The 26,304-nt window shown below is 39.1% G+C and overlaps 2 long non-coding RNA genes across 2 annotated transcripts in view; one reads left to right on the top strand and one right to left on the bottom strand.

Annotated features, from left to right (window-relative positions):
- The window catches only part of LOC310900516, a 59,827-nt gene that overhangs the window by 1,828 nt on the left and 31,695 nt on the right, over positions 1–26,304 (bottom strand). Inside the window, exon 2 of the long non-coding RNA XR_014585178.1 lies at positions 21,171–21,282. This is a non-coding gene — a long non-coding RNA (uncharacterized lncRNA). The remainder of the gene's footprint in view (positions 1–21,170; positions 21,283–26,304) is intronic.
- On the top strand, positions 450–6,101 carry LOC310899833. The gene is made up of 3 exons (XR_014584703.1): positions 450–1,487; positions 1,812–1,871; positions 4,295–6,101. It is a non-coding gene; the product is annotated as an uncharacterized lncRNA (long non-coding RNA).

The following is a 26,304-nucleotide window of genomic DNA, read 5'->3' as shown; positions in this document are numbered from 1 at the left end:
CTTCATCTGTGGTTCTCGCTGGAGCAGGGCAGATGAGTTCTCACAGAGGAATATCCTATCAGACACTCACCTCAGCAGTGATAACAAAGCATTACCTTTAACACTAGCACTGAATTTTACCACAATCAGTAAGAAAGGAATGAAATTCTTAGGAAAATCTTTTTCTATTTTTTCCATCTGGAGGTGGAAGAACTCAGTATCTCATGATACATCTCTTCTTACAGGTATTCCAGACCAGGTTGGCTGACTGAAGAGACACGGGTAGTTATGGTGCAGTTCTGTACTTTACGAGGAAAACCTTTATACTAGCCCATGTTACAGGAATAAAGCTCTTAAAATAATTTTTTTTAGTGACTTTTATTTGAGGTTCTCACGGGGTATCAGGTAATGAATTAAGTCCTAGTCCTACAAAGGTCTGATTTCACTTTACTGGTCCACCTGATGCAAAATGATCTATCTAGATGAGCTTGATGCATCACTAAATAGAGCTCTGAGCATTTCCTGTGAATGAGTCAGTAACTTCAAATCATGCAGAGTTGTGGATGTTCAGATACCTTGCTGCATTAGACCTTTAGTGACGCTGGTAATTATTACTGCTTACATTTTAATGATCTGTAATCTGAGATGTAAATGGCAAAGTGACTTCTCTGCAAACATCAGCTGCAGACACAAAAGTCCTGATACCCAGATTATTTAAACTTTACTTAGGTTTTTGCTTTGTGTAAATTGAGGTCAGAGTTGTAACACAGATGAAGCAACTACACTGTGTTTCCTCATACTGTGGTAAAGCTTATGATACTCAGTATTTGCAATTAAATTGCTCTTTTCATCTTTAATAACTCTCCTTCCTCCTTAACTGTTTTTTGATCAGCATGTTCTTCCCAAGCACATATGAGTCAATTCTCCCTAGTACAAGAAAGGGTCCTTTCTGGCATCAACAAATTTGTGACTGGCATAAATGCTAATACAAAAACACATTTATAAAGAAAAAAAAGAAAAAGCCTGCTGACTGTAAATGATTTGCTTCCTCATCCCAAGGTGATAGATGATAATTTTGATGAAGGATTCAGAGTCAGGGATCATCAAGTGAGTTCACTCCAGATTAATTTCCCTTTAAAAAAGTGCAAAATGGTTACTTCCAGAGTATGGAGCTGCATTCTATCTGTCCCATTCAGGGTAGAATGAGTAGGTCATATCTTTCTTAGCCATTTAATTCAATCAATGCAATTTAATTATGTTTCCATGCAAAACCACCTGTGACTTTCCGTCTACTAACAAAATCCACCCATATGCATCCACAATCTTCAAAGAAAGGAAGAGTATGCTCCTGGAGGTATATAAGAAATATGGATTGTGACTCTTGTAGCCAGAAGCATCTGCTAATACTGCCTTTTTAGAGAGTTGGTGGACAGGAGCTTGCCACCTGGGTTGCCTTTGAAGGAATGGAGATGAAAACCATCCATTCAAAGAAAAAGAGAATTACATAGGTGAGCTGATAGAAGCCAAAATGATATATTGCTCATGGTCCTTCACAGAAACAGAAACGTATTAAATGTGGTTTCAGGAGTATAAATCACATTTTGTACTTTTTAAAATTTGGGGAAAAAAATGCTAAGGAGGAAAAAAAGAAGTTTTGTATGCTTTGCTTTATTTTGTCTTTTATCTGAAAAAAATGATGAAAGGAATCAAGGTGTGTTAGATTTCTGGAAGGGAGAGGTTGGTACAAATTTCACCTGTTTGATATAAGGCATATGCTTTGCGCTACATGAAATTAATACCTCTTACTGTATGGCTTCCCTACCCGCTAACAGATACCAACAGGACAATTTCGTGACAAACCAAGAGATACAGTAGTTATCAGGCTGCACCAGGTAGGCAAAGCTTGGAACTAATGACCTGACCTCTCTAGCCCACAGTCAATCTTGATTCTCAAGTGCAGTTCTTAATGATAATAGAAATGGTAATTAGCCATTTAAAATATAGACTTTAATTTCTTCAGAAAATAGCAAGGTTTCAAAGCCATTTCCTATTCCAATCCTAATAAGAGTCAAAATAAGGAGAATCTGGATGGGATGAAAAGTAATGTATATTTCATACTGGCAATCTCCAAAAGAAAATATTGCTATTTGTAATCTCAGTGAAATGATTTGATAATTTCAGAAGACATTTCACATCTAAATCAACTGAGTTACAGGGTTCTTTGTAATCAGTGTTTTTCCTGTATCAAATATTTCATTAAAAATATTTCCTAATTTACATACTTGATTTTATCAACAGGTAATCTAATAGTTTGGCATGTATCATGTTGTTACTGTTAAGGAAGATTACAATATAAGGATCTTTTGTAAGATCTCATAGAAAAGTTGTGACCAAGCGAAGAAGAAAATCTGAGTTTCCTATGAGACAGTCCTGATACTTACAGCCAAAGATTCTAAATTTGGAACAGAAGCTAAAAAGAGGATTGAGATCTCAATTGATATTCCTTTCCCCAGTATTAAATAGGAAGGAAGTCCAGGCTCCTCTGGGTGCAGACTGAAGGGGCTTTTTTTTTTATTACTGAAACAGAATTGTGCTAGACTGCAGTTTCTTTCCTGGAAAAGTCTTTTCAACAAGGTGTATGTAGAGCTCTGCCAATTAAAGAAAGTCTTTTCTTATTTCCAAGTTAGTGTTATAACTCCTATTTTTTCTTCACCAAACAAGTGGAAATATTCCATAGCCAGTTCTTATTGTGTATCTCCTCAGGCATATGACTGCCTCTTTCAACTAGAGAACCTGTAAGATCTTTCAAAAGTATGTGTAACTTACAAGCTGAAATAAAAAGGAAGAAAAAAATCTCCACACCTTTCAACACAAAGGTTTATAAATATCAGCTTCTCCTGATAAAAGAAATGAAGCCTTGGAATTGAATGAGGCATTGAAACTGAATGATGGTTTGCTTCTCTCTCCCCCTCTCCCCCTCCCCCCCCCCCCCCCCCCCCTCTCTCTCTCCTTTTTGTTATTTTTTAGTTCTTTTTCACATTTGAAGGAACCATTTAGTGATGAGTCTAGCTAGATGAATTGAAAAGGTAAATGCCTTTAGTGGCAAAGTAAGAGATGAAGAGATCAACTTTGTGATCTTAGCAATAGTTTTTAATTCTATGTTCTGCATTAGAAAAAGAATAGGTTTCATGCTTATGAGATAAATTTATGAATTCATCTGGAGCTGTTTTCCTCTGAAGCTTATGTATTTTCATATATTGGTGTAATCTGGAGCTATGGTCTAATCATAATTCAGGTTTTGTCTTTAGTAAAAGCATGTGCTTCTAATTTGCAATCAATTTCTGTGCTCAACACATGGAAATAATGAATGTCCTCATCTACAGCTGTAGACAAAGGGAGAAATGAGCGTGCAGCATTTTGCAGGATGGACTATTTGGATACTTCATTTACCTAGATATTAGAACTTGGGCATCCAAATCATGTTAATGTCATGCTATAATCATTTGGCGAACAACAATTTTCTATTAAAATTTTCCCTCCCCTTATTTTAATTTACAACTTGAGTAATTGCATAACATAATTTAGAATTTGATGGCACCTTGTGTTGTGGGATCTACCATAGTATAAAGCATATCATTTTTACCTCGTTTTTTTGTTTGTTTGTTTGTTTTAATCAAATGTTGTGCAGTTTCCAAAAGCTGATATTTGTTGACATGTTCATATCTATGTGTATGTCATAGATACTATTATTTTTCCCTAATGACATGCTTACCTTTTTCTGAACAAAAGATGGAAATATTCATTTTCAACAGTAAATGTTTAGTTTAAAATCCCTCCCTTTCCAAGAAGTCTCATGCACAATTTTCAGGTGTAGCTGTAAAACTAATTTTCCAATGTGTAGTGATTTTGCTGAAGATTTTCTGTTTTAAACCACTGAATTTGAGAAGAACATATGACACTGCATTATAAAGAAATTATCTTATTGTTGCACTTCCCTATATTGGATAAAATGAGACTTGCTCAAGCTCTGTCACAGCTTATCTATCTATTTATTTATTTATTTATTTTCATAGTGTCTGAGATCTTCAGACGTGATCAGAGTCTTGTTCTGCTAAATAATATGGAAATAAAGAATACAAAGATAGGTCTTCCTTCAAAAAGCTTTCACCCAAGGATGTCAGGAGAAAAAATAAGTGACATAGGAAACAGATGAAAAGAACACAGTGTAATAGTGACAATTCCATACCAGAAATCAGAACCAATAAAAAAAACATTTGCAATTCTGGGACAAGATTATCTGTTTTCTTACTTGCAGTTGTGAATGTCTAAATGGCTACTGAAGAGAGGAAAGACAAAGATGGTACTTATTGATTGTTTCATCTATCACTAATGAAATCACTGCTAGTTTGGAACATGGAACCTGCTTAACAGCAACACAGAATGATAGCAGTGAAAAAGAGAAATGCTCCAAGATGCTGCTGCAAGGCACTGAAACTTCACATACATTTTATTAAGACAATTGCATCCAGCTCCTCTGAGATTTGGCCAACTCCGTAGAACAGAAATCGCTATATTTGCAGTTTTAAGATTTCCTCTAATCACTATAATGATAATAACAAAATATTATGAATCAAGAATATTCTGTAGTCAAAGTATTGGTCAATAGTAAGGGTATTAAAAAATTCTCCACAGCTAGTACAGTGTCATGACAATTTAGATTTTAACAAAGATGATTTAAAATGGTAATGAATATTCAAGAAGAGTTTAGCAAGAAGAATTCTTAGGCCTTTCTGGATCATTTTTCCTATTGTGATATAAATAATCTGCTAATTTTTCCCCCTATGAAATATGTATATGTTAATTAAGCAAAAGCTTGCAGCTCACTATATATGCAATTATTTCTTTTTTTTTAATAAGCAAGGTTACTGGCTGGGGCTGGATTCAATGGGAAATAATTAATAGCCATAGAATCCATTTCCAACAAAAACTAGTTGAGAGAAAGGGAGCAGAGCTAGTCATAAAGGTGATGTATTATAACATTAATAAAGAAAATGGATGCTGTAGAAAACCAAAAGGCCAGCTACTGTGAAAAGTAGGGAAAAATAGTGAATATAGGAGATTAACATTTTAGACAACACTTTGGCAGCCACTGCCTTTCCAGCAAAAATTTCCTGAAAGAATTTATAAAAAGTGTGTGAGTGAATGGTAACCAATTCAGTAAATTAGTCAGCTCTAGAATGATACAAGACAGACTTACTGTACTACCAACGAGGGCAGGTGGATCCCTTTTGTTAATCTCATGCTTGAAGAGGGAACTTTATTAGTAACAAGCAAATAACTTTAAATGACATGCGATTAAGGAATGCATACATTTTTGTTCACAAATACTTTCAGTATATGAGATATTATTTTTTCCCCAAAGGGCAACAAATTCTGTTAGTAACAGCAATTCAAGATAGTATTAGTGATATAGCAAGGACAAGAAGTATGAATCAAATAGAAGTTTGATGTGTGATCATATACTCACAGTCACTGATTTGTAGCCACTGCTTAGGACATGTTTATGTGATAAGAGGAACGCTGCAGGAAAATCTTATTAGTTTTGTTTTTCTCTTTAAGATGGCTTACCTTTGCTGGGATATCTTACTATATTTGAATACAATAGTGGGTAGATATGATATCTGCAACAATGATGATTATAGGCAACAGTTCAACATAAAAAATGTCAAATCCTGGTTATGTCAGCTAATTCTATGTTTCTCAGTCATTGCAATTTCCAAGTACTGTGTTTCATTTTGTTTTTTAAATAAACCCTGCAAAAATCAACTTCAGCATGTCTTCAAGGATTGTCTCTTCTGTTCTCTGAGTTAGATTTTCCATTCTCTGCCTGCCTATTCTGATTCCTTCTCTCAGCTCCTGTCTCTAAATCTGCATTTATTTTGGTGCTTCCACACTCTTTTCTTCAGCCCACTGTGTTGTACTTCCTTGGACTAATCTTCTACTCACTACCTCTTGTCCTTTCACAACAAACCCAATTTCACTGCCAAGATACTTGCCTCTATGTTCTCCTTGGCATACATCCTCCAAGCAGTTTCTACCTCATGCATTGTCTGTCAGTCATGACTTTTGAAGATGACAGTAATACTCCAAATGGCAACACCAGCCAGTGAGGAAATCTATTTCCCTTCACTAGAGAAAATTGGTGAAAACCCTTTATTGTTCTTTATCATTAACTTTCAGTACACAAAATGCTTTAAACGGATTATTAGCAGTTCTTTCCTAGTTATTTATCTCCTAGGGTTTGGCTACTTATTTACTTATTTACTGCAACGACAACACTTATTTACTGGCACCAAGTAATTCTACCTAACCTTCAGGGATTTTTGTTTGCTATCATTTCAGAGGGGAAGAAAGAGAGACAAGTTTAAAAATGCATATGTTGTCCTTACTGTGCTGTAACAAGATTGGCATGGTACCAGTGATGTTTGAATTTCTCTCTTAGGAAGACTAAGATAGTTCAACCAGCTGCACAGAAATTGCATTGAAAATGGATACTTTGCAAATTTGCTCCGTAAATGAAAGTTTAAATTACAAAAAGCCGTCTGACCAGTTATCTCTTAGTAAAGTGCTTTACAATTTGCATATAAACTTCATTTCTTTTTCTAATTACACAGAGTAAAATGCATTCATTTTGCTTTTGATTACAAGCTGGTCTTGCCAAACACCTGTGACTGCCACAAATTCTAATTTGTTATTTATTTACTTCAAAGCAATCTTATTATCTAAATGATTCAAAGCATCAAAGACCTTAATTATTGATAGTCAATTCGATAGGGCTGCAGTTTCCATGTCCTTGGGCTGAAGGCACTTTTCTGCTTTCTTTTCCTCAAGTACACACTTGGCTGAGCAAGATGACATATGATTCTGCTATTAAGTGTATTGGAAATCACATTCTTGCTTAATTGTAACTAGATTTAGGCAATATCAAAGAGCCAAGATTGACAGCTACAATGTGTTGGCTAATGGAACTTAAAAAAGAAAAAAAAATTAAAATAATAAAATAAAATATAAAATAAAATACCCTCCTTTCTACTTCAGTAGTCAAAACAACTTGTTGCATGTGTAGCACAGTTATTCTGTAGGTTTGATACTAGTCTCCACAATACAAATGTTGCATGAGTATCTTTCATTTATTCCAGGCAGCAATACTCCACATTTACATTGCTGCAATAAATGTGCACATGGTATGTCCTGTATGCATGTTGAAACCTTTATGCTTTCTGACAGTTTAATTAGAACATTATATGTGTATAAATGCCCTTATATGTGTCAGAAGTGAAAGGGTGAAGAAAGTCCTCAGTACAAATGAGACATACCTATCTGTTAGGCATGTTTTAGTGTGCAGAGGCGCATACTCCTACTGAATGCCTGAACATGAGTATCACAATGCAAACCACTGCACAAAGGCACAAAACCACTGCAAAAAGCTGCCTCTGTCTGCAAACTGTATCTTTGTCTTGGACAATCAAAACTACCATACTGTCATAATTCCTTGAAGGTATGTTGTATCACACTCATTTCTAAAAGCTGAGATCACCCAGAGCTTCATTCAGATATTTAGTCATAGTATTCTCCTTTAGCCTCCATAACTTTCTGCCTCACCTTTAACATTTAAGATCTGCAGATATAAGAAGGGTCATACTGAGTCTGAGGCTTTCATTAAAGTGATCTTGGAGCTTCCAGTATGCATGGATCTTAGCCTAACTTACTTCTCTGTATGCTTTTATTTTACTTTTTGACAAATAGTCAAAAATATAGATTACATTTCAGCTATGTTTTTTCCAGGGATGGTAGAATTTTCTAGTTGCACTCTTCTTCTAAAAATATCCATAGGTTATCTTGTGATTTGACTGAAAGTACTCCTTTACCCTGTCTCATTTCTCTCACCCTGGGCTAGCATCTGTTATTTCATTATTTGACTGTTAAAACAAAGGTTGTCCAGCTTGAATGCGTATCGTACTACACAGTCCACTCAGGTACAATAGGCTTGGTGTTGCGTAATGTTATGAAGATTTGCAGAGAATCCTGCTCCACAGGAATTAAGGTGCAAATTAAGGAGGAAATGCACAATATCTTATATAACACAAATGCATGGATACAAGATTGATAAAGAAACTCAGTATAGATATATATATACACAGTACATGAACCCACACTGCAGCATAGACTTTTGCCTTTATAAACCTTCAGTTCCAGTGGCTGAGGGGTAAAGCAAATCTAGGAAGACATTATTTGTGTCCCAACCGCATTGTGGTATCTCTTCAGAATCTGTTCTGTATATGTAATGTTGATGTGTTTATATGTTGTTTATGTATTCCTTAAATGAGTTGTTAATCCATGAATTCAAGGCTCACCTTCTTCAGTAATATGAGATGCCAGTGGAAACTCTTTCACATCTAGACTTCTTTGATTCTTGTTTTCTTTTCTTATTTTCATGATATCATTGCCTACTGCAAAAGAACCACCAAACCAGCTGTTCTGTTCTTGGCAAGTTAAAGGAAACTGATTTTCAATAATTTCATTGAAGTAAATAAGTATGCAATATCTTAAATTGAATATTTAATACTGTTTGGATACTTACAATTAATATGTTTTCATTCTGTTTCCTTTTTTAAAAAAATAAAAATTTATGTTAGAAAGCCAGAAGTAATATCTCCACACCAACATTCTACACAACTGGGAAGATACTAAACAATAATAATCTGCCTGGAGATACAAAAGTGATACAGAAAAATTGCAAGCACTTGATCTGTGAATGCTCTCAAAATCAGTAGTAGGAGACTAAAAATGACAGAAACTGTAATGCACTTCATTGTTCGACTAACTCTTGACCTCCTAAGCAGCACCATTTCTGAACAGTAACAGTTTAATGTTGTTGATGTCTTATAAGGGCAAAGAGAATATGACAACCATAATCATACGATGACCCCAGAGAAGATGTAGATCCCCTTATTACATCATGAATTTTAAAACAAAGATATCTCATAACCAATGGAACATAGCAATATACAAATTTTGAGGTCAAACTACAAAATATAGAACAATGTTGTGCCTGCTATTTTTAGGGCTTAATCAGAGGCAATATATGAAATGGTGGAGAGAATACTTCAATCTTCAGGCTAAATAAGATTGATCAGAGACAAATACAGAACAGGATAATGGACAAATTCCTTTAAGATCCTGAATGTAAATTTTAGCGCAGCCACCAAAACATGATTTTGCAATTTTATTTTAAATTTTTTAAAAAGTTTCTCATTATGTTAAAAAAAAAAAAAAAAAACACAATCTAATTTATCTTTTACAAAGTAATCTCTTAAACATTTTGAAATAACTACAAATCTGCAAGCTTGATCTGAGGAAAGTAAAATGTACAGGTCAGGTTTTCCTGCTGAAGTTAACATGAACAATCAAACAGCATGGATAATGAAAAGCATATTAGATTCTTAAATGATTTTCAACTTAACAACCTAATGTGTTATTGTTAACTGAATGAAATAAAATTATTTAACTCCAGTGCTTTCCACTTCTTTAAATCACTAGTTAATTGGATCTTCTAGGTAATTGGTAAAAGCATACTTTCAGTCTCTCTCTTCCTTTCTCATTATCTTACCTATGGCTTTTCAAATATTGCAGCAGTACTGTTTTGACTAAGAAACAGTAAACACCTGATGCAAAGCTCCCTGAAGTTAAAGATTTCCACTAACTTTAGTAGAATTTGGATCAAGCCCTTAATAAACTGCATTAAATGTCTACCCTTATAACTGAGTACCCAAGCAAGAGAAATTACTGGATGGCCATTTCAGGATTTTCATCTAATCTGAAAACAGTTTTCTTTACTGACCTCTATAGTGTATCCTGGGCTGTATCAACAGAGGAGTGGGCAGCAGGTCGAGGGAGATGATTGCCCCCTCTACTCTGCCCTTGTGAGGCCCCACTTGGAGTACTGCATCCAGGTCCGGGGCCCCCAGCACAAGAAGGATGTTGATCTGTTGGAGTGGGTGCAGAAGAGGGCCACAAAGATGATCAAGGGGCCGGAGCGCTTCTCCTACGAAGAAAGGCTGAGGGAGCTAGGGCTGTTCAGCCTACAAAAGAGAAGGCTCCAGGGTGATCAAATTGTGACCTTTCAGTACTTAAAGAGGACTTCTAAAAAGGATGGAGAGCGACTCTTTGCTCAATCCGATAATGACAGGATGAAGGGGCATGGTTTTAAACTAAAACAGGGGAGATTTAGATTAGGGATTAGGAGAAAATTCTTCACTCAGAGGGTGGTGAGGCATTGGCACAGGTTGCCCAGAGAGGTTGGGGATGCCCCATCCCTGGAGGTGGTCAAGACCAGGTTAGATGAGCAACCTGATCTAGTGGGTGGCATCCCTGCCTATGGCAAAGGGGCTGGAACTAGATGATCCCTGAGGTCCCTTCCAACCCAAGCCATTCTAAGGTTCCCCCAGGAATTGTAAGGTGTGGTATGATTGCAAGCAGTCGAGGCACTAGAAGTGAGATTACCCACAGAGATCGGCTGTCTGGGGGAACTCCCGCAAGGACCACTCAACCCACTGACCCTCTAAAGCTCCGAGTCGTAAAGGAGTCATGAACTATAGTGACCAATGAGGAACATACACATTTTGATAGACTGCGAGATGTCATAACTTTTGGTAAGCAGCATAATTTGTTTATTGCCATGAAGCACTTTCTAATAACTATAAGCATGCTTGTTTGTACATCCCCAAAGCAAACAAAAGCAGAGCACCAGCAAAATAACCCGGCTGTTAAATGGATGCAGGCAATTGCCACTGAAAGAAATGAAACATTTCAGGTGTTGTTTCCATGTCCCCAGGATGGCACGAGGAAGCTTTCACTAGCAGCAGTGCCCTTGAACCTGGATGCAGAGCTACAAAACTTACCAAGAGGTTTTTTAGGCCATTCTCACATTCCTCCTTTTAGGAGACAAGCCACCCTAGCTTTACACAAATTCAAAGGCAAACAGCCATTGGCACAGAGAAAAGGTGAGGGACGGGATGTGCACATGATTTCCTTAGTGTCCAGACCAATTGCAGCCTCACTAGAACTGATATTAATTTCAACCCAAGAGTTTTAATTAACAAAAACACTACTTTAGAAATCAAAATGGGCTGGTATGGACAGAAAACAATGAATGAATGGGGAATATTCTTGTACTCGCACAATACTTTGGGTTTTGAATAGAACAATAGCATACATGTAGTAGCCATGCTGTTGCGAAAGGGTACTTTTGGCTAGGTGGAAACAACGCTTCCAAAGCCCTGGAATGCAGCTGTGAAGGTACATAAACACTGAGGATGTTGCTCCTGCGACTCACACCACCACAACCCTCTCAGAAGAAATCCTCCAGCAACATCAGCCACAGCCAAAAAGGCAAAGGCAAAACTATAGCAATAAGCCACCAGTCAAGCAACTGCCATAAACTCAGCAGAACCTCCCAGCCGTGTCCAGGAAAAGCAGCGCTATCAAAGTCAGGAGCAGGTATTGCCAGGCAGAGAGGTGCTTCAGTTTGAGGAAGTGTTTTAAACTAGTGCCTTGAGGCTCCTGGAACCTTCAGGGTGGTGAAACGCACTGCTTCCTCGGTCTTACTGCCCTCTCCTGACAGCTACGAACGGCCCTCCCCAGCCAGCAGGGCCTGGCCTACCCCAGCCTCCTGCCCAGGGGCTCCCTGCAGAGCCCCCAGCCCCTGGCCCTGCTGGGTGCCCCTCTCTGGTCCTGCGTCTGCGCCCTCCGCCTGGGCTCTCTGATGCGCTCAGCGGTGTCACAGAGCTGGCGGTGACCTCACAGTCTCACTCCTGCCCTTATCCCCCGGTGGCAGCAGCCACCGAGGCCTGTGTCGCACGGAGCAGCGTCTCCAGAGGATGGCACAGACACTCGTCTCTGGTCCCAGCATGCTGGATACCCTGGGGCTGGCACTTCACGGCTGCCTCTGCCTCGGCCCCGGCCTCGTCCTGCTCCTGGTGGCCTGGGCCACCCTGCGCTGCTGCCGCAGCACTTCAGGCAAATGCCACCAGGTAGGAGGGAGGCTCCAGGCCAGCCTTTCTCAGGAAGCCTGGCAGGGCAGGGGGGCTGGGGATTCGGGGGGGGTCCCACTGCACCGTGGGATGGGACACGAGGCCTCTCGGGGGGCTCAGCTGGGGCCAGGCTCACTGGGGTTCTGCTCTCTGCCAGCAGGTCTGTGATGGGAGCCGAGGCAGGGGAAGGCGCAGCAAGGTTCATGAAACAGGTAGAGCTCTCCTCGGCCCTGGCGCTGGCTCCTGCAGGCGCCGGGGTCCCCTAGGGCCCCGCTGCCGCCCAGGGCTGGGCCACATCCAAGCCGCGGGCAGCCGGGCCCCACCTTCAGAGGCCAGCCGGCCACCTGGGCCAGGCGCAGGGCCCGTCCCAGCAGACACTTGCTCACGGCGCTCCGTGTCCCCCATCTCTTACAGATGCTGAGGCGCGCGCTCACGGCTGCGGGAGCAGCCCGTTCTGGATCGGCAGCAGACCCTTAGGCCAGCTTCTGTGTTACGACCTCGACTGTGAACGCTGCAGCCAGGCTGTCAGGGAGAGGCAGCAGCGGCTCCTTGCCAGGAAGGCCAGAGCCTCCTGCTGTTCACACTCCTCTTCCTCTTCAGACTCCAGAGACTCCTGCCAGCACAGGGCCATGGCCAGATCATTCCGCCCAGCCAAGCTAACATCCGTCAGATCCTGGTGGCAGCCAGTGTTGCGGAACAGAAAGTGGAGGAGACCCTTTCCCCAGCATGCAGCGATGCCCCAAACAGCGCTGAAAACCCATGGGGCAACCACACTCCCCCGCGATGCTGGGCCTCTCAGACAGGCCGAGGAGCTTGCCAAGACATCTCCCAGGCACCATGAGGCTGGCTTGCCCCCCACCTCAGGCTCTGACATGGCTGACAAGGATGGCAGCCTGCCCGCTGGTGTGGATCTTCATCCTGTGAAAAGGCTGGAGCAAGGACTGGGCTTCTGGAAGCTCCTGCAGATGCACACCCTGAGGAAGTCCATAGAGATGCAGCTGGGAGCCCTCCCCACCATGGTGCAGCAATCCCACAGGAGGTACACATACAGGATGTCACGCCGCACAGCTCCCGCGCTGCTGCACTCCCGTCCTGCCCCCTCCTACTTCTGCTCAGCGGAGGCCCTGTTCCTGCCTGAGGACGTGCGGGAGTTCCTGGAGATGCACATCCGTGAGAAGAAGCTGCGCCACCAATGGGGCTTGCCTGCAGGGTCGCTGGGAGGACCCCAGGCACTGCCATGAGTCCCCTAACAGCAGCGCGCAGGGCTCCACGTTCAGCGCCACCCTCAAGATCCAGGGTTGGGCACCAGAAAAGCGGGTGTCCGATGGAAAACATCCCCTGCTGCCTGTGCTGTGAGGGACAGAAGCTGTGAGGGAACGTGGAGGCCTCCCCATCACTGACTCTTCCTACTCCTGTTAAATCCATTAAACCCATTCCTATTAAAACTCTACCTCTTCTGGGTAGCTGCACTGATACGAGCAGAGATGGAGGATCTGGGAAACTACAGGCCAGTCAGTCTCACCTCTGTCCCTGGAAAGGTGTTGGAATAGTTTGTTCTGGATGCCATCTCCAAGCAATTGGAAGAGAATAATATTATGAGGAGTAGTCAGCATGGATTCACCAAGGGGAAATCATGCTTGACCAACCTCATTGCTTTCTATGATGGCATCACTAGCTCGGTAGATGGGGGGAAAGCAGTGGATGTCATCTACCTTGACTTCAGCAAGGCATTTGATACTGTCTCCCACGACATCCTGCTAACAAAGCTGAGAAAGAGTGCGATAGATGAGTGGACAGTAAGGTGGGTTGAGAACTGGCTGACTGGCCGAGCTCAGAGGGTGGTGATCAGTGGTGCAGAGTCTGGTTGGAGACCTGTGACAAGTGGTGTTCTGCAGGGGTTGGTGCTGGGTCAGGTCTTGTTCAACACCTTCATCAACGACCTTAATGAGGGAATAGTGTCCACCTTCAGCAAGTACACCGATGATACAAAGCTGGGAGGAGTGGCCGACATGCCAGAAGGCTGTGCTGCCATTCAGCGAGACCTGGACAGGCTGGAGAGCTGGGCAGGAAGAAACCAAATGAAGTTTAACAAGAGCAGGTGTAGAGTCCTGCACCTGGGAAGGAACAACCGCATATATCAGTACAGGCTGGGGGATGACCTGCTGGAGAGGAGCTCTGTGGAGAAGGACCTGGGGGTCCTGGTGGACAACAGGTTGGCCATGAGCCAGCAGTGTGCCCTGGTGGCCAAGAAGGCCAATGGCATTCTGGTGTGCATTAAAAGGAGTATGGCCAGCAGGTCAAGGGAGGTGATCCTCCCCCTCTACTCTGCCCTGGTCAGGCCTCACCTGAAGTATTGTGTCCAGTTCTTGGCTCCCCGGTACAAAAAAAGACAGGGATCTCCTGGAAAGAGTCCAGCGGAGGGCCACAAAGATGATACGGGGCCTGGAGCATCTCCCCTGTGAGGAAAGGCTAAGAGACCTGGGTCTGTTCAGCCTTGAAAAAAGACTGAGAGGGGATCTTATTAATGCTTATAAATAGTTGAAGTGTGGGAGACAGTGGTATTTGGCCAACCTCTTTTCAGTGGTTTGTGGAGACAGGACAAGGGGCAATGGCCACAAAATGGATCACAGGAAGTTCCGCACCAACATGAGAAAGAACTTCACAGTGAGGGTGACGGAGCACTGGAACAGGCTGCCCAGGGAGGTTGTGGAGTCTCCTTCTCTGGAGATATTCAAGGCCCATCTGCACACCTACCTGGGCAACTTGCTCTAGGGAACCTGCTTTGGCAGGGGAGTTGGACCCGATGATCTTTTGAGGTCCCTTCCAGCCCCTGCAATTCTGTGATTCTGTGATTCTGTAACTATGAAATTCTTTTCAGGTTATTAAGTGTTATGTGGGCAGCTGGGCACATAGTAATGTCAAGATGTAACTCACAGGACATGATACAATTCAAACTCAGAAATGAGGTTTTAATTTGCTGCAGAATTTAACACTATTAAGCAGGAATTAAGATTGAGGAAATTAAAGTACATTTGGAAAAGCTTGTAAAGCTCCTGCTTATGGAGGTGGGAAAGGATCAATTACCTTTAGGCAAACACCAGGAAGCTTTGAGAGAATGAAAGAAAACAGTGGCACAGGAGAGAGCACACAATTTCAAAATCCCTTCCTGAATAGGTAAACTCTCTTGACTAATAGAAGCCTCAGGTAAATATTTTGGACGTCGATCTACACAAATACAGCAATACTTAAATTCTGTCAGCCTCAAAGTCAGAAATAAAGGGGCTATTTCTGACATTTCTGTTCAAGCTGGGTCTAGAGACATTCTCCTCCTTCATCTGACAGACCATTTACAAGCAGAACCAGAAAACGGCTTTTGAAGTTTTGGATTTTTGTCCGAAGGACTGTTTTCATGAACGTACCAATTCATGCCTGTATACATCTTTTATTATTCTTAAAGAAGTTATTGAAACAGTTTTGTTCAACTGTCATTATTTTATACCTCTTCATATTGCAAAGGGTGGCTCCGTAATACCTGTCTTAACTTCTGGGTTTTCTTCCTTACTTTTCCTTACGCTTTTGGCTTTCTACTATTTGTTAGCTTCCAGTGTTTCACCACTGCATTTTTTGCTTTTCACAATCCCCAGATTTTATTTTTATTTTCTTTGCACTCTTTTCGTTTATTTAACACTTTCAGATTTCCTAATTGGTTAAATCTAGCTGATGATTCTATACCAAAGCAACAGAAGGCTTTCTTTGACCTACTATTTCTTTATCAAAAATGTCTTTAACTCTTTTTTTTTTTTTCTTTCCCCATGGAAGATCATTCCATTGTTGTTTATGGCAATGGTTCTAAATGTTCTTATAGATGATGAGGTTTATTCTTCTCTGCTAGCAAAATAATAGCTTTCATTTGCTATCGTGTTAGTAAGCAATCTCCAGGCAACCTTATGTGTACATCTGTGTGGAAGCAAAGATCCAGAGGAAAATCCTGCTGGCAAGTATTAAGCATCTAAAATAATAAAGTTACCTCAGAATACTTCTATAGTTGGGGCCACTGAAAGAGGGACAGATAAGGAAGGAGATAAAGAGATCAAGACCCACAGGCTCTGCATTCTTGAAGGGATAGAGTTTCAGTGAAGACATGAAAAAGACTGGGAACTGGAAGCCAAGATCAATTCTCCACTGAAAATGAAAACAGTGCAGAGTAGCTTTCTTTGTGAGAGAGAAGTTTCAGGGCCAGGAGACCCTTTTCCCCCTCCTAGGTGTTCAGCTGCCTGAGCTCAAGGCCATCTCTTTGATTTGGCACAGCTGTCTTATCTGAGCTTAGACTGTCGTGAAGAAGACAGCCATATAGAAATGGTTTACTTTTAATTTGAGACTCCAGGCCTTGGTCCTTGTCTCTTTGTATTCCAAACTGGTATTCTTACCAGACTCCAGGCTTTGTTTCTATCCTTTGCAGATACCATGTGGCTCCATTTATTTGAAGAGGGAAATTGCTGTTAATCCATTAGTCTAATTCTACCAATTCTATAACAAAAATTGAACCTTTTTTTTTTTTTTTTCATCCTACATATGGTGAGAGTGCAGATTACAGGAGACAAGAAGTGTGCTAATGAAAATGGAATACAATTCAGACTTGCCTCTTGTCTAACATGCATAACAAACCACTGTTTTTCTGTTCCTGTTGAAGCAATTCCCACATAAAATAAGCTGAAAAATAAGCTGAAATTCTGCAGAAAAACTTGAAATATAATAAATTTCCTTTACAGAATGCTGGTCCTTCTCTGGCTAAGAGGGTTTTCATATTAATAGGTGGAGAATGCATTTCTGAAGGTATCACCATAATGACAGGCAGGTTCAGTATAGCAGAGTTCACATAAAGGGACACTACAAAGGCCCTGCTTGGTTTTGTTTTAATTTATGGAGTCTGCAGTGCTTTCCTGGAAATCATCTAGGAAATGATTTTTTCCCTAAGATTTCACAAATTAAAAATACCTGAATAATATTTCATGATTACATTTCATAATTAAAATATTTTTTTTCTAGTAATACAGTGAGCAGCATCACAGAAATTAGATCAGTCAACAGATGAACAGCTGCTCTCTATTTTCAGTCCTTCTCTCTGGGTAGCACTAGAGGCAGGAAAACCTGAGTCCCAACTCAAATATAAAACTAACTCCTCTCAGTAACTTTGACAGGAACACCAAATGGAGTACACTTTCCATAGGAAAACTCTAGAGATACATCATGAAAACTTTTAAAAATGAAAAATAGAAATTTAAAAAATGAAAATAAAACAATACATCCTGATTGTTAGGGTTCTGTGACTTGCATGCCTTACAGTGACATTGTTTATGTGGAACCGTATGGATTCAGCCTGTAGAGAACATAAATACCACAGCCTGAGCCCTTGGAGCTTTGTTCAGAATCTATAGACTCTGTATGAAATCATGATTTCAATTCCTTGCTGCAGTCTTTCAAGTCACGGAGATCTTGCATGGATAGGTTCCCGGATTCTTCTAAATGAAGTCTCCCAGGTGAGAACAGCAGATACAGAGGTAGCATGGAGAGGATTATTGTGCCACAGTTTCACAGGAAACTTTTTCCATGACACCAAAGCATTTCAAATTATCAAAATATTCCCATCTCAAAATAGGATGAACACTAACAAATAAAAAGGTTCAAGACTGAAAAGATATATTTTCAGATGCTTTGGGACCATGTAAGAAAATTATTTCAACCATCCTAAAATGCTTCTTTTAATTACAAAAGTTTTAAAAGCTGTGAAGTTTTTCTTCATTTGCTTAGGAAAAATATTTTTAATCTGGAAAACTGATTAAAAAAAATCCAAATGAGACACTGAAACTAATTTTGAAGCACTTTTCAAAGCAGCTGCTGGGCTGTAATTTCACTGATACCAGTCTTTTGCCCCAAGAAGTCTTGCTTCAATAAATCAACACTTTTAGTGGGAACAGTGTCATTACCCAAATCTGACCAGTGATATTTCCTGTTACTGAATTCTGAAGTATGCTTGGCTGCTATGTAATTTACTTTTTTATGTCCTGTTCTTAACATATTTGACTTACCTTCATTTTTAAAGTCCTAATAATTGATCTTTGTATAGAAATAGTTCCCTTTTCCGTTAATTCTTTCTCTCAGATACATCCAGCACATTTTCTTGCATGCCAATTTTACACTGAAAAAGGCATCCATATATACAAAGATGTGAATTCTGTAGCACTTCCTAAAAGGAAACTTTCTTCCTCTTTCCCATTATGCAGCAAGTATAAAAATTCAGAGCTCCAGTTGCTCTTTCCCCTGAGGATTTTCATTCTATATCATTTAACTTTTCCTGACATCTTTCTTCCCTCACTTTTATATTACAATTTTCCCCTAAGCAATGCAAACCTGTATTTGCATCTTTGACAGCAAAGGGGAGACTGATGGATGGAAGCAATGCTTTCTTTGAATAATGCAAGATGTTGTGACACTGACAGTAATAAGGAGTCCTACATAATAGGTCCTCCTTGATACAACTTAAAAATGTGCAGCCTATTGTCTCAGCCACCAGCAAACCATCTCATAACTAGTGCCTCCATAGTAAGGCTGAGTTTCATCCACCTCAATGACAGCTGACAACAGGAGACAAATCTCTTTTAAAAATACTTCCCAATCACTTTTTGCTGTAATTAAACAACCAGTGTTCAGCCACACACACATACAAGAAAATGGTTCTCTGTTCTATGATATTTCAGAGCAAGCAATGTGCTTACGAGTTACTCATCGCTGCCCTGGGGGAAGTGACTGGCAATTAGAGTAGTTTGTGTCACCTAATCACAGTCAAGACCCTGTTCTCTTTTGTATTTTTTTTCCCCAGCAGTGCCCACATATATTAACAAACAGGAATGAAATGGTGATAGAATTGTAGAGCCTTACAGGCTTATATCATCCACAGGCATAAAAATTCCAGAATCCTATCAGGCTGGCACCACTGATACCATTGATCTAGTGCTGACACAGATTCCTATTCTCAGGATTTTATCTGTGTCTTACTCAGTGTCTGTCATTTTATTTGGTACATTATTTGCCACATTAAATGAAGTCAGAAGGGACTTGGAAGATGTTCAAAAGGTGAAAAATTGGTTAGTTTCAGTTGTACTTTTAATTATGCTTATAAATTGATACAACTTATGCCATTAGAGAGGTTTTATTAACTTGTACAGATTTTGAACTGCAGTTTCAGTGACAGAATTCGGTAATTAGTGAGTTACAGACTTTCATTAAGGTATTTCTGGAAAATGCTGTCAAAGTTAGGAAGAGGGAAAAACATAAAGAGGGCAAACAGAATATGGTTAATTTTATAGAGAGACTTAGGCCCTATGACAGTCAATGAAACTTGCATTTATGCTAATAGCTGTGTGCTAAAGTTCTGAGTTGTGTGAAAGATTGTTTGTGTAATAAAAGTTTAAACCAGTAGCAAATAAACGTACAACTATCACAAGAAAAAAGGTAATCGAGACTGAAATTCTCCAACCTACCCAAGGTACGTTGCAGAATCACTGGCAGGGAAAATACACTATATAGTTTTATATCTTTGGCTGAGTGAGGTCTTGGATATCTGAGACAGCATGTCCAGTATGTCTACACAGCAGACTTAAGCACATTATAGCTACACCCAAACTAAGTGTTAGCAGTTACAGTGCAGCCATAGCAAAATGAAATTCAGCATGAGATTTGCTAAGTCCTATATTCACTAAGCTACTGACACCAGAGAGGCTTTTTAAAGCCTGCTTTGGTATCTCTCTCTAACATTGACATTGACAGTGCAGTCAGACTTTTAAGTTATAGCTGCCGTTCTAATCCTGTCTTTGGCTGCTGTTGCTCAAAATAACTGCATGCCACTTGCACTGAACAAACCCTTCCCCTGCCACAGCCATGGTTTTTATGGTTGTACCTTATCACATCAGCCTTATTAGCTGGAGTGTAATGACCAACACAGCAGCAGAGATGTCATCTTAAAATCATTTTCCATCACAAAAGTTCCAGTATTACCAATCACAAATTTCTGTACCATAGTTTCAAGAACTTTCTCTTTTGCAACAGATTTCCACTCTATCATTAACCAAATCAGAACAAATGTATTTCGGCTTAAACTAGATAGAGGTATGCAAAACAAATACAGCCAGTTGGCTAAAGCTGTTTTGTACTTTCAAAGAAATATGAAAAACATTCAATTTTCCTTTTACTTCTAAGAAAGTTGCATGAAGGAAGACACCAAGGTTATATTTTTCCTTCTATGGGAAACAGAACACCTAGCTGGGAGGTTAAAGTGATCTTTTGTTGAGCTTATGATAGAAGTGGATATATGGATTAAGAGTTTGGCAAAATTGCCCTCAGTTGAAGCATATTCACTTTGAAACCAGTATTGCATATATACTCAAGATAATCTGAATATATGTGGGAAAAATCCTTTGATTTTTAGAATCCTTAGAATAATAGGATAAAAAAGGCAAATAGAGGCAAAATGAAATTTCATACAATTGCACTCATGGGTAAAATCTACCTGTGGTTCTGGAGTTTGCATGCCTTTGTCTGAAATTGTAGCAAAGAAAGATTCAGAAATAACCTTATACCCATCTTCTACCATCTCTGCAGTGCTTGTGTATTGGCAAAGATATGTATTAATATGCAGTCATTTGCTTAGAAGGAGTGTGGACTTCTGACTTCTGAGTCATCTGTGAGTGCCTGGAGAAATCAATTCAGGCAAATTCTCCATGGGTCTTAAAAGATTTTTGAGCACTTAATGGAGATCAAAACTACTTCTGGTACTGTTTGAAAGCACCATTCCAAGGTCAAGGGAGAGCTGGCGGTGCAACTCTTTCTATGATGACACAGAAGAGCACTGCCTCCTTCCTTCTCTTGCTTTTCAGCAGCAGTAGAGATAAGTGACCCTGTATGTCGCAGGTCATTCCAATTTTCCTTTATTCATACAATATATCAACAAAGTACAGTTCTGCTACTCAAGACTAACAGACATAAGAAAACAGCCTAAGGAAACTAGATAAAGGAAGCTTCTTCTTATTATACATATATACTCACAGCTGGGCTGGTGAAAAAGGGTCTGCAGTTTCTTCTATTGATTCAAGCTATTCCATAAACATCTGGCATGCAGTGTCTCATTCCATCTGCCTGTTGAAGGGCAGCAAAATTGCTATTGAAAATAGTAAGAAATAACAAAAAAACAAAAAAAAATATATAAAAAACAGCTCTGACAAGATGAAAAGAAATATACCAGAGACTTTGTCATTTAAGTAAAAGAGAAAACATTATTTTCCATTTAAAACCAGTGAAAAAAGAGTTGTTTGCACATCTGTCACTGATTTCCCAACACTGATTTAATTCTAATAGTTGCATCGTACTCAAAGTGACCCCAACAGATGTTTGATAATCAATCTGCTTTGAACGTCATCCAGAGAAGGAAAATCTGTTCAGGGAATCCAGAATCCAGTGCTCTAGCTCAAAGGGAATAACTTCAGATCTGCCTGGAGCCACTTAATACAATTAAACTTGTACAGTTCTTTACTTGGAATGTAAGTGTCATAGGGCAAAAAATGAACAAGAATGGGCTAAGCATAACCTTAAATCCATTTCCCACCTGCCTGTGAGCTAAAGTGTAACAACTTTTGCTGCCTCTGAGGAGAGGGGAGATTTGTGACTGTAGATTTGTAATTTCAAAGGGACACTTTTTTGACCTAAAATTTCAGTTTAAAATTGTGACAGCTGCCTCTGACTGAGAAATTCTTTAAGTTCATCCACTGAGACTGTATTTTTTCAATTCTGTATTTGTTCCACCAAATATCTCCCAGTTCTCTAGAAGGTTTTTTCATCCTCTCCACCAGTTAAGAATGCTACTGTGATTCCACTTGCTTTGTTGACCACTGATGACTACTAATGCAAATGCTAAAGGGGTTCAGAAGGCATTTTACTATCACCCAGCTGAGGCACCATGCTATCATCCTATTATGGAACTGCCTGAACAAACAGGAAACAAGCAAGCATACAAGGAAACAAATATATATATATATATATATAAAAGGGGAGGGGGGAGGGAAGGGAAAGGAAGGGAAGGGAAGGGAAGGGAAGGGAAGGGAAGGGAAGGGAAGGGAAGGGAAGAATACAACCAGCTATTTTTTTCAATATTTTTTGAAAAACTTTTTTCTATCAGAAGTCACATTCATATCATAGAAAATTCCTGGTCTCTGCAGGACAGAGAGGGAGAACTCTGTTTTACCATTCTTAATTTTAATGTTTTTATAACTCACTATTCTATCTAAGTTTCAATCAGAACTGATAAGGGCTTAACCAAAATCATTTGTCCCCACACCACTGTTCAGGCTACTGAAATGTCCAGACAGCCTTTGCATGCAAACTTGCCCACCTTACTGAAATCCTGACAAGTGCAGAACAATCCTCCTCATCTGGTATGGCAGCCAAAGCCCATTGCTTGTCACTGCACATCAAAGAGAAAGCAATGCCGAATTAAATGTGGCTGCTGAGCTGGCTGAGCTCTACAAGAGCAGGAGCACTCTTCTTTTGAGAGCTCCAATGGAAAAGACAGTAGGAATTTAATCAACTTTTCAACATATACTTTTGAAGTAATTGGACAGCTTTCTGACTAGGATAATTTTATTTATAAAGACAGTGCAGTTTACAGTGTTTGTTTAGAGTAAAACATTCCAACTCAGCCCTGGTAATGAGACTCCTCAGGGATTGTGCAAGCAGCATATACAATCCATGGTACAGCAGGCAGGCAGGAACTGGAGTAAAGCTCTTTGGGGGAGTTATCAGGCCTGCTTTGATAGCTGGTAAGTGCCTAGCAGCATGTTGTGTGTTTTTCTTTGTTGTGTGTTTTTTTTGTGTGTTACATGTTTTTGGAACTTGAAAGCCTGAGATTAACAAGCAGGTAGGGCAGTAGTTAGCTACAAAACAGTTTGTAGAACAATTTGCACATTGGAAAATCAGTTTTTAACCATATATACATAGTATTCTCCTTAAAAATCGTCTTTCTTATATTATTTTGCTATCCCTATTTCAATTTTGCAACAACTTTCTGGTGCCCTAGAACTTGAGATTTTCAGAGCAATGTTGGCAACATGGAATGAAACTTACTTTTTACTTCTTTTCCAAAACTCTGTTGTAAAACAGGCTAAAAGCCACAGATGTGTCTTTTGAAGGTCAGATTAAATAACCCTCTTCCAGTAGCGAATAAAGTTCTTATGAAGGAGATTCTCAATTGATAAATCTTGACAGTGGCAAGATATATTGGTATGATGGTTTGGAGTTATTTTAAACAGTTTGTATTGTCTAGTACCAGACCAGCAAAAATGACTCCATGAAGGCCTGGTTTTATCCATCTATTGGGACTATTGATGAGGTTTTGATATTAAAGACAAGTATCATGAGAAAAATAAACAACATACCTGTTATCTAAAATCAATACTATAAAAATATAGTGCTTATAAAATATGAATGCTTTTACATTATTCCCTAGTCCTCATGCATGAAAAATACATGTTTGTCATGCTTTTCATGTTTTCATTTCATAATTTGTTTTGATTCAAGCTATGAGTTTGCCTACTGCCAAGTAATACAGCCAAGGGGGTTGGACACGATGATTTCTTGAGGTCCCTTTCAACCCCTACAATTCTGTGATTCTGTGATTCTGTAATTCTGTGAAACTGTGCAAACTCTTCAAATAACAGAAAACTCAGCTTCTACCCTCATTTCACAAGAGCTATGTGATTAAGAAATTATTCCAGTTATGAAGTTGCTAAAAATAAAAAAATACATGAACTGAAATAGCGTTATGGAAATAAATTGGTGAAACAAAGAGTCAAAGGTTTTCTTTATACATCCAGTTATTTATACAAAAAGAAAATATTACACTTGGACTTCAGGATTAAAGGATTGAAAATAAACATTAAGAAATTTGAGATTAAAAAAAATAATACGTATTTGTTCAAAATGTTTAAAAATGCTGAAACTGTCATAATTTTTCTTTCTGCTCTGATAAACTCAATAAAATAGAAAAAAAAAATTCACTAAACTTTATACATTCTAGAATCTCTCTAGGCATCCCAAAGGAACTGCTGCTAGAATTTACCATATATATGGTTGTTATCTATACAATGATTTTCTTAATGTCTGAAGGGGATTTCAATCCTCATATTTATGAGGAAATAAATATCAGCTATATTGGCCATACTACTAGTATCTATTGGTCCACCGAGACCACAGAAAAGATGATGATCCTGACCTAAGCTTGATTCTTGACTGATTAATTTTGAATTGGTTTAGATACATTCAAGATAGTGATTGGCGTTGTGATAATCTATCAAAGTCAAGGCTCACTCCCTGAAACAAAGAAATAACTTTTCAAACAAGTAGGAAAAAAAAAATGTTTACTGATTCCTAAAGACAGCAACAGTTGCAAAAGATTTGATTTAATTTACATAGAAACAATTTATCTGTTTCCACCAGATTGTCAAGGATAAGAAACACATGAAATAAGCCTAGTGTAAACAGTGAGAACACCAGTCTTGTAATTTGGTTTCTGTATAGATGGTGATTGCAGCTGAAAAAGCAAAAATGTGACAATCTCTATCTACAGTCATTCATACAAATCACTTTGTGGTAATAGAAGATGAAACAGTGTTGTTTTCATGATTTCACCATAGCCAAAATCATAGAAGGCAGAATAAAACTTTAGTGTTTTGTGATCAATATATCAGCTTAATTTTTAATTCAGTAAATAATATAAAAGGAAATAAGCCTTTGCACATTCTCTCTGTCCATCCATCTCTGTTCTATAGAGCATGGCAAGCAATTTTGCTACAACTTTCAACATGATAGGAGAGGGTTTAGTGCTTCTGCTATAGAAAAAGCTGATGCATGAGTTTTAAAGTTCTATGTTCTGTTGCCTATTTAGCTAAATAGGCAATATATGCACTGTAATGTATGCTAGGCCTTCAGCATAAATGCTAGTCAAAAATCAGCTTTACCCTACTGCTTGTCACTATCTACAGTCCATAAGCTATTCGGGAGATTTTGAAAGCATTGGGAAAAGGAAAAGGAAGAAACTGTTTGCGTTGCAATGAGTGGCAGCGTAGGGACATGGAACACAAATCCTTCCGAATTTCAATTTCATTAACATTGATAGAACACTATGAACTTTAACTGTTCAAAGAACAGCTTGTTCTCTGTAGCAACTAATACTCTAAGTCTATACAATTATCAACATTTTTGGTTATTGTCTGATTGAATTGAGCTGACTTCAGAGTGATTTTGTTCAAAAAAGCAAGTGAATGATTAGAAAGATCAAACACTTGATTTTGAAGGCTGTGAATGATTTTATTTTTTTTTCCAGTACTTTTCTTCATTTGCTAAAATACAGAATCACAAGTATTTCATTATGTCAGCACTTCATTTATGAAAATGCTGATGCATGTCCGTACAGGACAATTATATTCTGGTCTTGATTTTAGAATGTCTTGATATGTTCCTTAGCTAGTGGAAACTATTTTAACAATAAGTTTTAAGTGTGTTTGTTTGTTTGTTTGTTGTTTTTAAGGATGAAAATTATGGGAATTTTAGACCTGCATTTTTAGTGTCTGAATACTAGTTATATTTCTGTCACAACACATAGTTTCTTTCTTGAATCACTGCCAAAGCTATAAAATCTGGTCTTGACACAGATTACAGAAGCCCTTGAAATATTATTGACTGTCTTCAGACTAGGCATAAAATTATGATTAATTTGGAGTGTACACATAAAAGATCTGTGAACGGGTTAAAAAAGATCTACTTGAAGTAAAATAAAGGTGATAATGGGGGACTTTTAAAACAGTGCATTGCAATTCATTATAATTGTTCTTTTGAGTGGAAATGGAGTATACATAAGAGAAGATACATCCCATTCCAGGAAGAGTGATTTTTCTTTAAAGATACTTCAGATAAAGTGTGTTTTTTTATTCTGTTTGAGAGAGTTGTTCACTACATGAACAGTAGAAGAGGAGTTGCCTTCCTTTGTGTTAATGATACATGGTCTGCTCTCAGTTTGCATTTGTGCGGCCTTTTAGGGGGATTTGATTGCTTCTGCTGAACTCCCAAGAGAGAAAAAAAAAAAATCATATTTCAACTACAGGCAACTGCAGGGTCCTAGTGCTTCCTAATC

This window comes from Anser anser (assembly GCF_964211835.1).
Source record: "Anser anser genome assembly, chromosome: 5".
Lineage (NCBI taxonomy): Eukaryota > Metazoa > Chordata > Aves > Anseriformes > Anatidae > Anser > Anser anser.
This window is presented reverse-complemented; position numbering and strand designations above follow the sequence as displayed.